Source organism: Panicum virgatum, chromosome 3K (assembly GCF_016808335.1).
Source record: "Panicum virgatum strain AP13 chromosome 3K, P.virgatum_v5, whole genome shotgun sequence".
In the NCBI taxonomy this organism is placed as follows: Eukaryota; Viridiplantae; Streptophyta; class Magnoliopsida; order Poales; family Poaceae; genus Panicum; species Panicum virgatum.
Genome location: NC_053138.1, coordinates 47,360,520 through 47,375,044, shown reverse-complemented (window position 1 = coordinate 47,375,044; position 14,525 = coordinate 47,360,520). Strand labels below are relative to the sequence as shown.

The 14,525-nt window shown below is 46.3% G+C and overlaps 1 pseudogene; it reads left to right on the top strand.

Moving 5' to 3' along the window:
• LOC120700972 overlaps positions 1–14,525 on the top strand; it is a 28,651-nt pseudogene that overhangs the window by 3,482 nt on the left and 10,644 nt on the right.

The window sequence follows — 14,525 nt, the reverse complement described above, 5'->3', positions numbered from 1 at the left end:
TCGATTGTGAATAAAGTCAATGCGAACAGATCTGCTGACGCCCTTGAGTACACAGAGCACGAGAAGGCCCTCAAGTTGCTCTACGCACTTGACCGCTCTGTGTGGGATCTCAAGGTGAACATGATCATTGAGTCTGCTGGCTATGAGACTCTGACCGTGAATGAGTTTTTCAGCAAGCTCAAGGCCACAGAGGTGGATAACCAGACATGAGCCAAGCTCAATGGTGCCCCTCCTTCCAAGAGCATCGCTCTTGTGACTGGCCCAGGTGGATCGAGCTCTAACGCTAACTCTGCTCTTGGCTTTTCGCTTGCCTCTTTGCCTTCTGTTACAGATGAGCAGCTGGAGATGCTGGGCGACGACGACTTGTGCCTCCTCATCAGTAAATTCCAGCGCGTCTACCACAACAGGCAGAGGAAGAAGAAACCCAAGTGCTACAACTGTGGCGATCTGAACCACTTCATCACCGATTGCCCCAAGAAGTCCGGCGGTGGCCAGAACAACCACTTCGACTACTACCGCCACCGTGACCCCGACAAGGGAGGCTCCAACAAGGAGCGTCGGCACCACAGGCACCGCAGTCGTGACCGGGGAGGACGCTTCGACAAGGAGTCGCTCAAGAAGCGCTTCCAGTACAAGGCCAAGAAGCGGGAGAAGGCCTTTCTGGCGCAGCACAGCGACCTCGACAAGAGCTCCGACACCGACCACTCTTCTTCACCGACCTCCGACGACGACGACAAGAAGAAGAAGCGGGATAAGGAAGCCAACGGCTTCATTGGCCTTTGCTTGGCGGCCGGTCGGCGCAAGGGCTCGTGCGTCTTCATGTGGACATGCTACACCGATGCACGCCGACTCTTCTCCTGGATCCGAGAGTGATTCAGAGGTAAACTCCATGATTGACCTGCTAGATACAGAAGTTACGGAGTTGTACGCCACTCTCGACAATAAGAAAAGGCTGCTTAAGGAAGCAGCTAGAGAGCGTAGAAAGCTTAGGGCTGAGCTGGCTTGTGCTAGGGAGAAATCTAGTGAGGATGAGTGCGCTGGCTGCATATCTTACATGAACTATCTTGTTGCTCTCCGTGCCAAGCATGATGAGAACGTCGTGAACTTAGATGTTGCTAAGACTTCGCTTGCTGACGGGTCTCATGAGCTCACTAAGGCCAAGCATGAACTAGAACTGTTTAAGGACGCTCCTATTGTTAGCGATGTTCTTGAATGTGATGAGTGTCCTATCTTTAAGTCCGATCTTGCTTCGTTGCAGTCCAAGTTTGCTACTGTTGTGTGCGAGCTAGAGGAGATGAAGTGTAGGCCAGTTCTGCTTTGTGCTTGCAAGCTTTGTCCCATGCTTAGGTCGGAGCTAGATGAGAAGAACGTCTTGGTTAAGTCCTTAGGGAAAACTAAGGTTGTGGAGTCTAGCCCACCTATTGACTGCTCTGTTTGCCCTGGTTTGATCTCTGATTTGGATAATCTTGCGGTAGAGAAAGCCAAATTGGAGAATGAGAATACCTATCTTAGGGTGATTCTTAGTTGGGTTGCTGCTAGTGAGCCGCAGTTGGGCATGGTGATTAAGCAGTTTAAGCGTGGTGATGGCTTTGGGGTCGGTTACACATACACGAATTCAGACTTTGACAAGTTGTATGGTATGATCGGCAAGGCTGCTGGAAACACTGCTAGTACGAGCACGTAGCCTTCGCTTGTTGACCCCGTGGATGGTGTGCTTAAAGAACCACCAAAAGCACCTCCGCAGAAGTAGGTTTGGGTTCCAAAGCCCAATGAGCTGAAAAATCCACTGGATACGGTCCCTGCTGCCGTAGTCCAGGTTGCCTAGAAGAAGGGGACTACTCCTCCCCGTCACAGGCTAGGCCTCCACCTCCCAAGTGTGAGGTGAGGTACCACTGCGAGAACTGTGACAGGGAAGGTCACCTGGAGGAGTTTTGCTTCAGAAGGAAGCGGGCTGTGAGGCGTGAGCAGGAGAGACGGAACGCGGACATGTACTCTGCTCGGGTGCATGGTCCTCCTCGGCGTGGTGGTAGGCAAGATGCTAGGGCGCGCCATGTAGGTGGAGGTCAGGGAGACGGTGGTGGTTACCGTGTTCCAGCGGGTGGTCGCTTTGCCGGTCGTGCTCCTGGTCGTTTTCAGTACGGCTATGGACCACGGGACCGAGGCTTTGGAGGAGGTTTCGATGCACCACGCTTTCCTCGTGGTGGTGTTCGTCAGTCACACGGTAGACGGGACAGGGGATACGTTTTGCCTGGTTTTGCTAACCCTTCTGTAGAGCAAATGGCTCGACACTAGTTTGCTTCTCACTTTGCTAACCCTAGTGTTGAGACATTTGCTCACCCTTTGTCTCACTACTGATGTGCAGGTTGGAGGCTTGGAGAACAGGTGGATCATGGACTCCGGTTGTTCGCGCCACATGACCGGGAATGACAAATGGTTCTCCAGCCTCACCCCGATGCGCTCAAAGGAGTACATTGTGTTCGGGGATAATGGAAGATGAAAGGTACGTGGACTTGGTGCTGTTCGGGTTTCTGATCGCTTTACCCTGAGAGAGGTTGCTTTGGTTTCGAACCTTGGGTTCAATTTGCTCTCTGTTTCGCAACTTCTTGATGAGGGGTTTGAGGTTCGCTTCAAGGAGAGTTGTTCGCGTCTTTTGGATTCCAGAGGAGATTTGGTTTGCCGGATTACACCTCACGATCGGGTTTTCTTGGTTGACTTCTCTGGAACTCCTCTTGGCCCTTCTCGTTGCTTGTTGGCTGGTCCTTCTTCTGATTTGTGGAAGTGGCATAGGAGACTTGGACATTTGAGCTTCGATTTGTTGTCGAGGCTTAGCTCACTTGGCCTAATCCGAGGATTGCCCAAATTGAAGTTTGAAAAGGACCTTGTTTGCCATCCGTGTCGCCACGGGAAGATGATTGCTACTTCTCACCCGCTTGTTAATTAGGTGATGACCGCTCACCCTGGAGAGTTGCTACACATGGACACAGTTGGTCCTTATAGGGTGATGTCAGTTAGTGGGAAGTGGTACGTTCTTGTGATCGTGGACGATTTTTCTCGCTATTCTTGGGTCTTTTTCATGAGAACCAAGGATGAGGCTTTCGAGTTTGTTCGAGACTTGATCTTGAGGTTGAAAAATGAGCTACCCCAGGCCATGCGAGCGATTCGCAATGATAATGGCACAGAATTCAAAAACGCTCATTTTGACGCCTTTTGCAGTGATCAAGGTCTGGAACACCAGTATTCTTCTCTCTACACTCCACAGTAAAATGGAGTTGTAGAGCGGAAGAATCGGACGCTGGTTGAGATGGCGAGGACGATGCTCAATGAGCATAGGACTCCTCGCAAATACTGGGCTGAGGCAGTTAACACCGCTTGTTACGTGTCCAACCGCATTTTCTTGCGTGCTTTCATGCACAGGACTTCTTATGAGTTGCTATTTGGACGCCAGCCCCGTGTTGATCATCTCAGAGTTTTCGGTTGCCGGTGCTTTGTGCTGAAAGATGGAAATCTTGATAAGTTTGAGTCTCGCTCATCTGACGATATTTTTCTCGGTTATGCTTCTCACCCCAGAGCTTACCGTGTGCTGATTATTGATACTAACATCGTCAGAGAGACTTTTGAAGTCACTTTCGATGAGACTGCACCGTGCAATTCTTCTGTCTTTGAAGTTGCAGGAGATGATGAGCTCGGCACCTCCATCTTTGAAGATGAGGAGGAAGAAGATGCGGAGAGCGAGGCTGAGGCTACCACGCGTGCTGTGGAGCCAGTTGCCTCCGCCATGAGCTCGGACGATGATGACGGCCCCGACCCGACTACGTCTACTTCACGGGGGCCGATCGAGGAGGTGACTCAGGCTTCACCAGCTGCACCTGAGGAGACACCAGACTTGGTTGAGGAGGAGGCGACTTCGACGCGGGAAGCACCTCGACATATTCAGCATCGTTATCCACCTCAATAGATGCTAGGTGATCTCAACGAGCGAGTCACCAGGTCCAAGGTAACGAGTATCACTGGCTTTACTTATTCAGCGTTTGTTGCCTCGTTTGAGCCCAAGGATATTGGACACGCTCTTTCTGATTCTAATTGGGTCAATGCCATGCATGAGGAACTTGAAAATTTTGAAAGAAACCAAGTTTGGATTTTAGTCAAACCTCCACCTGCTTGTAATTCCATCAGAACGAAGTGGGTTTTCAAAAACAAGCAGGGTGAGGATGGGTTGGTTGTTCGAAACAAAGCTCATCTTGTTGCCCAGGGGTTTTGCCAAAAAGAGGGTATTGATTTTGAGGAGACTTTTGCCCCTGTTGCTCGTTTGGAAGCTATTCGAATCTTTCTTGCATTTGCTGCTTCCAAGGGTTTTAAAGTTTTCCAAATGGCCGTTAAATCTGCCTTCTTAAATGGTTTTATCGAAGAAGAGGTTTATGTGAAACAACCCCCTGGTTTCGAACATCCCAAGTTTCCAAACCGTGTTTATAAACTTCAGAAAGCACTTTATAGTTTGAAACAGGCACCTAGAGCTTGGTATGATAGATTGAAAACCTTTTTGCTGGCTCAGGGTTTTAAAATGGGATGTGTGGATAAAACTTTATTCCTCATGCGGTATAGCACTGATTTTTTATTAGTTCAGATATACGTGGATGCTATTATCTTTGGTGGCTTTTCTCACGCTCTTGTCTCCAAGTTTTCTGAGCAGATGTCCAGGGAGTTGAGATGAGCATGATGGGTGAGCTGCAGTTCTTCCTCGGGCAGCAAATCAAGCAAACTTCCCAGGGCACGTTCGTTCATCAAGCCCAGTACACCAGGGACTTGCTACAGAAGTTCGACATGAGCGACTTGTCTCCTCAGCCGACTCTGATCAGCACTTCGACGGCGCTTGATGAGGACTTGGACGGCGAGGCGGTGGACCAGAAGGAGTACAGGAGCATGATTGGCTCGCTCCTGTACCTGACGGCGACCCGGCCGGACATTCAGTTCGGGGTCGGCCTCTGTGCGCGGTACCAGGCTTCTCCGTGCACCTCCCACAGGCAGGTGGTGAAACACATCTTTAGTTATCTGAAATTCACCCCTGAATTTGGTCTTTGGTACTCTGCGGATTCTTCTCTGGTTTTAGTGGGCTTTTCTGATGCCAATTTCGGTGGGTGTCAGTTGGATCGCAAGTCAACATCCCGGTACATCTTTGGTGTCTTGGTCCTCTCGCAAGCAGGCTAGTGTAGCGCTTTCTTCCACAGAAGCTGAGTATGTTGCCGCTGCTAGCTGTTGCTCCCAGATCCTTTGGATGAAACAAACCTTGCAGGATTATGGTTTGAGTTTCGGTAGGGTTCCCATCTTTGTAGACAACATGTCAGCCATTAGCATTGCAAAGAACCTTGTCCTACACTCCGGAACCAAGCACATACATATCAGATTCCATTTCCTACGAGATAATCATGAGAGAGGACACATAGACCTGATCCATGTCTCTTCAGAGAGGTGTTGACGCTCCTTAGCGCCCCCGATTTATATACCGCAAGCGCACGGTTTCGTGTAGCTTTTCCCTCAGAGTATTCCCCCAAGCTTTATCAATCCACGAAACCAAAGAGGCAAGAAACAATCTACTAGCATAGAGATTCCTTTGTGTTGAGATGGTGAAAACAAATCTAATCTACTAAAAACGACAAACACCAAAGGTAGCAAGAGAAAGTTAGAGATAACCAATCTAGATCACCTAGATCATGCATATGTTGTAATTCCAGCTAGATGAAGTGAAGTAAGGTAGATGTGAATCTCAATAAAAAGCCTCTTTAAACCCAAAATCTCCAATCCGATCCCTCGATACTCCGCCTACTCTGTGGAGACGGCCTGTCACGACGCCCCCCTTTTGAATGAAATACCCTGAAGCAAGTCGAACCCCCTTTGGTAGTTCCGCCATGAACCTCTAGCCACCATGACTACAAGATCATGCTAAGCGATCTATCTCGATAATAGATCTAGGATGAAGCAAACCCAAAGAAAAGAACGAAATCGAAAGAGAGAACATGGTCGCTAAACATTCGGAATCACAAATAACTTCACCATGAATGATTGTACATCACAAGATCACAACCGGGGCCCTACCTTGATCTTGATGATCCTAGCACCAAAACTCCGACGTGGTCTTCCTTGCAAGGTTCCCACGTCGGCTAGGGCGAACCCTAGACAACTAGCACGACCCTCGGCTCTCCGAGAGATGTCCTTCTATCTTCTCTGCTCCTTGGCGTCGTCTCCCGAATTGATCTCTGCGTGAACCTTGGGGAGGGGTCTTTAAATAGCCTCAGGGAACCCTCGGTCAAAGGGGAGGTCGAACCGACCTAAAAAAGGGCTGGGCCGGCCGGCCTGGCTCTTTCCTTCGCCGGCTCGTGTTCATCTTTCTCCCCAAGTCTTCTGGAATCTTCTAGAGTTTATGTCTTTCACGATTGCACCCCATTAGACGTCGTTATCTTCAAGATTTCTTCGAGGAAAATGTTAGGATGGAAAATCCTTCCTTAATTATCTCTTTGCTTTGCTTAGCCCCGAAGTATCTTGATCTTATCTTGTGGGCTTTGTCTTTTGGGCTTCATTGGAGGGTGGATGTGCATGAACGGGCCTCTAATCATCATGGCCTTCGATCCTTTGTTCGGGCTTTGGCCTTTGTCTTTCTTTGTGTCATCGCGTGATCGTGGGCCTCGCCATTTCATGCTCCAAAATTGGTCAAAAACCTGCAAAAACGAAGTACCCTCCAAAATATATGTGCAAACACGAAAACGACCAATAATTGGGCCGAGGTTAGGATGGTTAGTGATTTTGATATTAAATTCATGCCATTATCAAAGTTAAACAGGGGATAAAATGGATACTTAAGGAGCACCAACATTTCCCCCATGCTTAAACCTTGCTCGTCCTCGAGCAAGTCTTTGATAAAAATCAGCACTGCCTTTCAGTGTCCAATCCCTGCACTTGATCATACACGAGAAAACACAATGCTCCAAAAAAAAAAATTTTCATTTAATGGTTCAAGTTGTAACTAGCTTTTTCAATGTGGAAGGTAGATACAAGTTAAATGCTTCCCCACAATTATTAAGCACATGCTCTCAAAGTTAAACAAGTCTCGGAATTAAGAAAGTAAGTTCCATAAGTAATGCTAAACCAAGATCAATAATTCAAACCTCATAGCAATTTGCTCATGGAAACTCTCAGCTCATCTTGTCTCTCAAACTTGCTAGAACTCTCTCCTTTCTTTCTCTCATATGTATGTGTGAGGCTTTATCTGAAGCTCTAGAAAGGTTAGTCCTAACAAAAGATATTATAATCAAGATATTATCAAAACAAGAAATACTTCTTATGGATTTACTGAGACTCGTCAAAAAGACCATTGGAAAATAATTTCTTTGTGGAGAGGGAGAGAATGGAACACACTTTGGATGGTGGACATGTGCAAATGGCAACGGTTGATCCCAAGGCACGACTGAAGTCCTTGTTATCGGATTGCATATGGTTGGAATAATTGAGTATAGAATAATCTTCAAAGTACCTGGAGTTTAATGAAGCTAAAGGAACCGAAGAGCTTTTCATCATCATTCATTTTTTTATTTTCTCTCTTCCTCTTTTTTTTCTTTCTTTCTTTTTGCTCCTCAGAACCATTGGAAACACAATGCACTTACTCCACCTCCCCCCATGCTTGAACGTTTGCTTGTCCTCAAGCAATGAAGTGATGATAACTTGATGGAATGAGTGCACAAAACCTTTATCAATTCTCTGGACTCAACTTTGGAATTCAATGGAGCATCTCCTCGTGAAAGATTGAAGCCAACAGAGGAGGAAAAGGGGCAGGCCGGCCGGCCTAGGGGTGTTGGGCCGGCCGGCCTACTGCCTGCAGGCCTCCACTTCTTTGGATTTTTCTTCTGCGAACTCTTTGATGCTTCCCAAGCTTATGTTTTACTGAATTTTGCTCTTGATTCCACTGTTTTGCCGTCGAAATAAATATATACTCAATATATAGGTTGTGGTCAATGAGGTGTTTCACAAAACAGATGTTTTTGGTTAAGGGTGGATATCTAGCGAGGTTTGCGATGTTCCCGGTATAGAAACTTACAATGCATGGATAGAATGGCTAGCAAAAGAGAGGTACGCAAAAATACGGAATGGTCAGCTTCTCAGTCTCGTACCAAAGAAGATAAATCCTGAATTAATTCACCTGAAAATAATTCTTGCTCTATGGTTTGTTATGATATATCATTTAGGCTTGTAGAAGGGTAGAGAAATTGCAAAAGGTATCATTGTCAAGGTTAGCTCATAATTAAATCCAAAATAAATTTTCCTTGACAAGCTTAAGTAAGAGAGCAAGAGTAAAAGATATGGGTCTTAATTTATCATAACCTCCACAATTGAATTAGCCGGCATTTAATTAATTTTCAGATCATGTTAGAGAGAGCATTAGTTTAATCATGCATAAACCAAGCACAAGAAAGTAGACAAAGCGGCAACGATCATCATATTTTAACATGACACAAACTTTCTATCATCATTACTAACCATAACATTAAAGCGTAGGTGATGCATTTATTTATCATGGTGATGAAAACAAAAGAAAACAAATTGCACACATGCTAAAATAAATAAAACAGAAAATTGCTACGCACACACAAGCTTGCACACATGCAGAAAATAAATGAAAAGAAATAGAAAAATCCAAACCACACGTGCGAGCATTTTATTCATGGTCTTGTCATCGATCACTCTCCTTGATTGCCTCTTGCGTTGTATCCTTGGTCATAATACTGCTGAAATGCTCCTCCATTAAATTGTTCCAGTGGCGCCAGGCCTAGAAGTCCCATTTGATATGCAATTCCCACAGTTCCATCTTCTAGTTGGGTTGTATGCCTCCGGATGGCGTCTATATCTTCCATATTTCTTCTCGCATAGGCACCCATGATTCTCATTCCTTGTTCTGGTTGAGGGAGGTCAAAATATTGTGCTCCAAATGACGGGTCGGGTATCTCTCCTTGGTATGACGAGGGTGGGTAGCCGTAGTTGCTAAATGGTGGGTGTGCCGCCGTAGTGTGCCCCCATGCTTGTTCTTGGCTTCCTTCTCATTGACTCATCCATCCTTGCGGGTATCCTTGTCCACTTGATGCACCTTGAAATTCATTCCTCCAATAAGCAGAACTTGGCGGTGGAAGGTTTACTTCCAAGTCTTCTTGTTGTACCGATGCCGATGTTCCTTCAATTAACCTTCCTCTTTTTGATTTCTTCACCTTTTTCCCAATATTTTCAACTCGCCAATCAGTCCTCCCTCTTGCAAATAATTTCAGCCTTTGATCGAGGAGGGAAATATCCATCTCAGAAATAGTGAATCCCTTTTTTTCATCCCCTCCGATATAATGGTCTTGCCTCAAATGTTCAATCCCAATATCTCTTCCCGGGACATAAAATTTTTGGATCACTCGTAACCTCGGATTCATGGCTCGGGCTATCATTGTGACATAACATCCCGAACCAACTTCTCCCGTGCCGGATGATGCTACACAAAGCCACCTTTCAACCATGATGTAGGTGGGATCAATTACTTGCTTCTTCACCAATGCAGCATACATCAAATTTAATTCTTGGTCGGTGACCTTCGATTCTCTCATCCTCCCGAGAATTCTCTTGCTCAACCAAGAGTGGAATATTTGGAGGGTCACATTACTTATGTTTTTCCTTTGACGGTTGACATCTTTTGCTATCTTTCTCCAAAATTCATCAAGCTCTCCATCTTCAACTTGCACCATTTCATATGCATTACTTTTGAATCCGAGCAAGCTTCCTATTTCTCCATAGGTGATTACTTTCTCTTCATTCTTGAGCCGAAATTTCAGACATGGAACTTCTTCATCATCCACCACTTCCGTTGATTTTTCTAATGTCATAAACATCTCAAGAGCCACTTCTTCTTGCATATCAACCGTGACACCGTCGGAAAATAACTTCCAACCGATGTTCTCCAGGAGCTCATAGATGTCATGATGAAATTCCAGCTTCACCAATGCTTCATCATCAAAATCATAATTTGCTCGCAGTCTTCCCTTCATGAACTTGAGCCTTTCTTCTTTTTCCTTCGACAAGATAATAAACCCATATTCTGAATTCTTGGGCTTGTATGGCGGTGGTGCGGATGACCTTGTCGAACGCCGTGGAGGAGGTGGCATCCCTTCGGTGAATCGCATGGAGGAGCTTCTCCGGTCTCTCATCCCACCAAGGAGCAACATGGCGCTCCTCGGTGCGGGGTTGTCTTCCTCCATGCCTCCGCGAAGAACTTGCCGATGCGTCGGATGTTGATGAACGTGTCCTTCTCCTCCCGACGATGAACTTCATGAGGCCACTCATGGTGACTCCTTGCTACACACACTCAAAAACAAACACACCGGGGGTTTCTTGCCGGCGGGAGAACAATATATCAAAGAGTGGAACAAACTAGGAATTGTGGTGAATTTTCTGAGATTTTTGGAGTAGATTTTGGTGGACGATTTTTTCAGGGCTCTAACTGATGTTTCTGGGCGAAGAATTTGAAGAACATAAGCAAGGAACTGAGTGAGGAGTATACCTGCCAAAGGGGAGCACCAGAGGGGATAAATAGGGGCCAGGCCGGCCGGCCTAGGGGATACCTGGCTCCTCTCCACTTCAATTTTCTCTGGTGGCTTCCTGGTGCAATTATTCGCTTCTGTCCAGTACATCTTGCATGCTTTGCACCGTCCAAATCCCGTGAACCACTCCTTCTTTGCCTTTGATGTCCACTTGCAACATTATTTCTCCATTTTGTGTCATTCACCTTGTCCCATGCTTCATCATGCATCACATGGTGCCATCTTTGCTGAAAATCACAAGTCCTTCCATGCATGGCTGCTCCCCCCCTTTGAATTATTTGCATGTGGTGGTAGGTAGAGAGCACTACTCTTTCCCGTGAACTCACTTTGATCAATGGGTGTTAATCAAGCACATAAACCCTCTCCAAATCATGCTTAGATGTTTAATCCTCCTCTAACTTTGAAATTTCAGAATTGACTCAAAGCATGAATGAGTTTAAATGAATAATTAGGGGGGGATTGAAACATCTTTACATTTGTAAGTCGAAAAATATTTCCCGACTACATTAATTTTGATTGTACCGGAACCGTTCACTTTCATGAATTGATAGCGAACAATCTCGAATTCAACCGTGGGTCTTGGGTTTAGGTTCTAATTTTTTGCCAAAATGAGGGAGATAATTTTGAAAAAGAGAATAATTAAAGTTAGAAAAATTCTAATCCTGTGGTGATGAAAACTGAAAATTCTCTCTATGTTTGTGCGAACCTACGCGTCAAGAATTTAAGTAATATAAACATAGCGCGGCTCTACTCGTGTGTTTTATCTCTACTTGGTCCGGCCGTCATGGAGAGGACGGTCGCCAAAAATAGGTATGAAATTTTGTATGTGGCTTTCTCAAGAAGAGGCAAATAAATCATAGGATGGCTCATGTCATTGGTTTAGAATAAGAGATAACATCGGAATGACTGAGCGAATAAAATCCAAATCGAATTGTTTGACTGAACTACCAATTGTTCAAAAGTATATCATGTTCTTGCGTAGCAAAATTCTCGACTCACTTACCTAAACCTTTCGCGGGTTGTCCTCCCGGCAGCTTATTCTTGACTCGACGAACGGGTTGAACTCCCGGCAGCTTTATTCTTGACTCGACGAACGGGTTGCCTCCCGCGAAGCGCTTCATTTATAGTCTATAGCTAGACTTTCTTCTTCTTCACTTCGGACCAACGCTCGGTGATGGCGCTGCAGTCTTGGGTACCCACTTCCACACAATCCTTGGTGCGGGTTTGTCTTTTACGTTAGTCGTCCTTTTGGTCTTCACAGGCGGGCTTTTAGCTTTCTTCTTGACTGGTGCAACGATCTTCTTTGTCGCGATGGACGCGACGACTTCTATCTCCTTCTTCGCTTCCTTTTTGTTCGGCTCCTCTTCTTTCTTTGGCTTCTCCTTTGTGACACGGCGGTGAGGCAGAACATATTTGACATTGATCATGTTGCATACCTCGAGGCATGGACGTAACTTGAATTCGCTTGTGGTGCCATTGATGTCGAACTTTATCTCCCCCTTGCCAACGTCGATGTTTGCCCTTGCGGTCTTGAGGAAAGGCCTCCCAAGTATGAGAGGCGCCTTGCTCCCTTCTCCCATATCGAGAATCACAAAGTCAACGGGGACTAAGTGTTCTCCAATCTTCACGGGCACGTCTTCGGCGATTCCCAAAGGATAGCGAACGGAATTGTCCGCTAACTCTAGGCACATGGCGGTGGGTTCTGGCTCTGGTAAGCGTAGCTTCTCGAACACATTCTTTGGCATGACACTCACACTTGCACCGAGATCACAAAGAGTTCTTTCGAACATAAGAGATCCAATGGAACACGGGATGGTAGGACATCCGGGGTCCCTCTTCTTTTCAGGAGCTTCATTAGCGATTGCCGCACTACATTCCTCGGTTAGCTTGACAGTGCTTGGCGGTATCTCGCGCTTGTTTCCCATGATGTCTTTGAAGTAGCGAGAATGCGTCGGAACTTGTAGAGCGTCCAAGAGCGGCATATTGATGCTCAACCTGCGTACCATGTCAACAAATTTGTTGAATTGCTCATCTTCATGTTTACCTTTGCGGTATCGTGGCCTTGGAGGTAGAATCTTGGTGTCTATATCATCTAGCTCAAACTCCGGCTCTTCGGTGACTATCTCTGGCATAGGAGTAGGTTCCTTCTCCTTGATGATGGTCTCCACTTCAACTCTTGGCTTAGGCTTCCTTGCTCCCGCCGCATGTTCGGGTTCTTTGGTCTCCTTTCCCGAGCGAGTTTGAATTGCCTTAGCCGTCTCCGGACTTTGAGGTTGCCCAGGCAATTTTCCTTCGTTGATAGATAGGCGTCCAGCGAGCTGGGCTACTTGTGTTTCTAGCATCTTCATCATGTTGAGTACTTGAAGGTTAGAGCTCCCAACCTCCGTCACCTTGCCATCAATGTTCTCCAAGATCTTGTCCATAGCCTTAAACTTGGTGACGGTGTCCTTGTTGATCTTGCCTTGCTCCCCCATGAACTCCTTCAATTGTATATGAAGAGGCACCGAGTTTTGAATGGAAGAGCTTGCATTAAATTGGGGTCTACCTTGCCCGTAGCGGAAGTTGGTCGGCGGAATCCATTCTCCCTTCTTCTTGTAGTCGAGCATCTTGGCTTCCTCCAGGCAATTCTTTTGTACATGGCCGTACTCTCCACATTCTTCACATGTAGACCTTGCTTCGGCCGCCTTTAAATCAATAGCTTGGGCTTCTATCTTTTCCACTTCCATCTTCTCCAACCTTCTCATGAGCGAGTCGATCTTCCCTTCTAGCACTTCTTTGCGTTCCACTTGTAATACAATCTTCGCGGTGCCCACATCTTGGAGTGGTTGTAGGCGCCCCGATGATGCCCATGCGTCATTGTCCGCCACCTTCTTGAATAGCTTGAAAACTTGAGTGGGCGTGCGCTCAATGATAGAACCTCCGGCCGATGCGTCAATGATCCCCCTTGATGCAGTAGTGAGGCCTTGATAGAACTTCTGGACCACATCCTCCCTTGAGAACTTGTGATGAGGTACGGCGCGGATGTAGTCGTTGAAGCGCTCATAGGCTTCCGCAATAGTCTCCGTCGGGGCTTGCGCGAATGTTGCAATCTTGTTGCGCAGAATCTGGGTCTTGCCCGGCGAGTAGAACTCTGTCATGAATTCTTTCATCAAGGACTCCCAATTTTGCACCGTGCGCGGTGGTAGAGAATGAAACCATTGCAGTGCTCTCCCAAGTAGAGAGAACGGAAAGAGCCTCGGTCTTATTTGATCTTGAGTCATCCCTTGCAAGTCGAAGGTGCGGCATAGTTGGAGGAACGCTTGAAGATGTAGATTAGCGTCTTCTTTTCCAGTGAAGGGCGAGCTTTGCACCATCCTTATGATTGAAGTATTGATCTCGAACGGAACTCCGATGTTGTCGAGATTTTGGATCGGCAAGTCCCAAACGTCCGGAGTGCATAGCTCTCCGATCATACGCTCTGGCTCCGGTAGAACCATCCCTTGGTGAAGTGGCGCCTCCTTTGGACTTGTTGGTGGAGTTGCTTGAGGTGAAGACGATGAATCGTCGGCTTCAACTTTTGGATCTACTAGTTCCGGCTTCCTTGATCGTGCTTCTCGTCTCCTTTGCCTGTAAATTTTTTCTGGATCATCCACAAAATTTTCGGGTTTATTGGAGAGGTTCCCGTCCATCTCCTGTTAGGGGTTAGTGAAAAAGAAAAATATATACGAGATCTAAAAGATGAATATACAAGATCTAAAACATAAAAGAAAAATAAAGCAAACTCTAGATTAGATTGATTTTTGTGGAATAGATCCGTTTTTTTAGTTAGCTCAGAAAAATAAGAGATCTAAAAAGGTCGAAAAGAAAAATCAAGAAATATTTACGAATGCAAGTAAGATTGGATCTTAAATCGATGGTTCCCCGGCAACGGCGCCA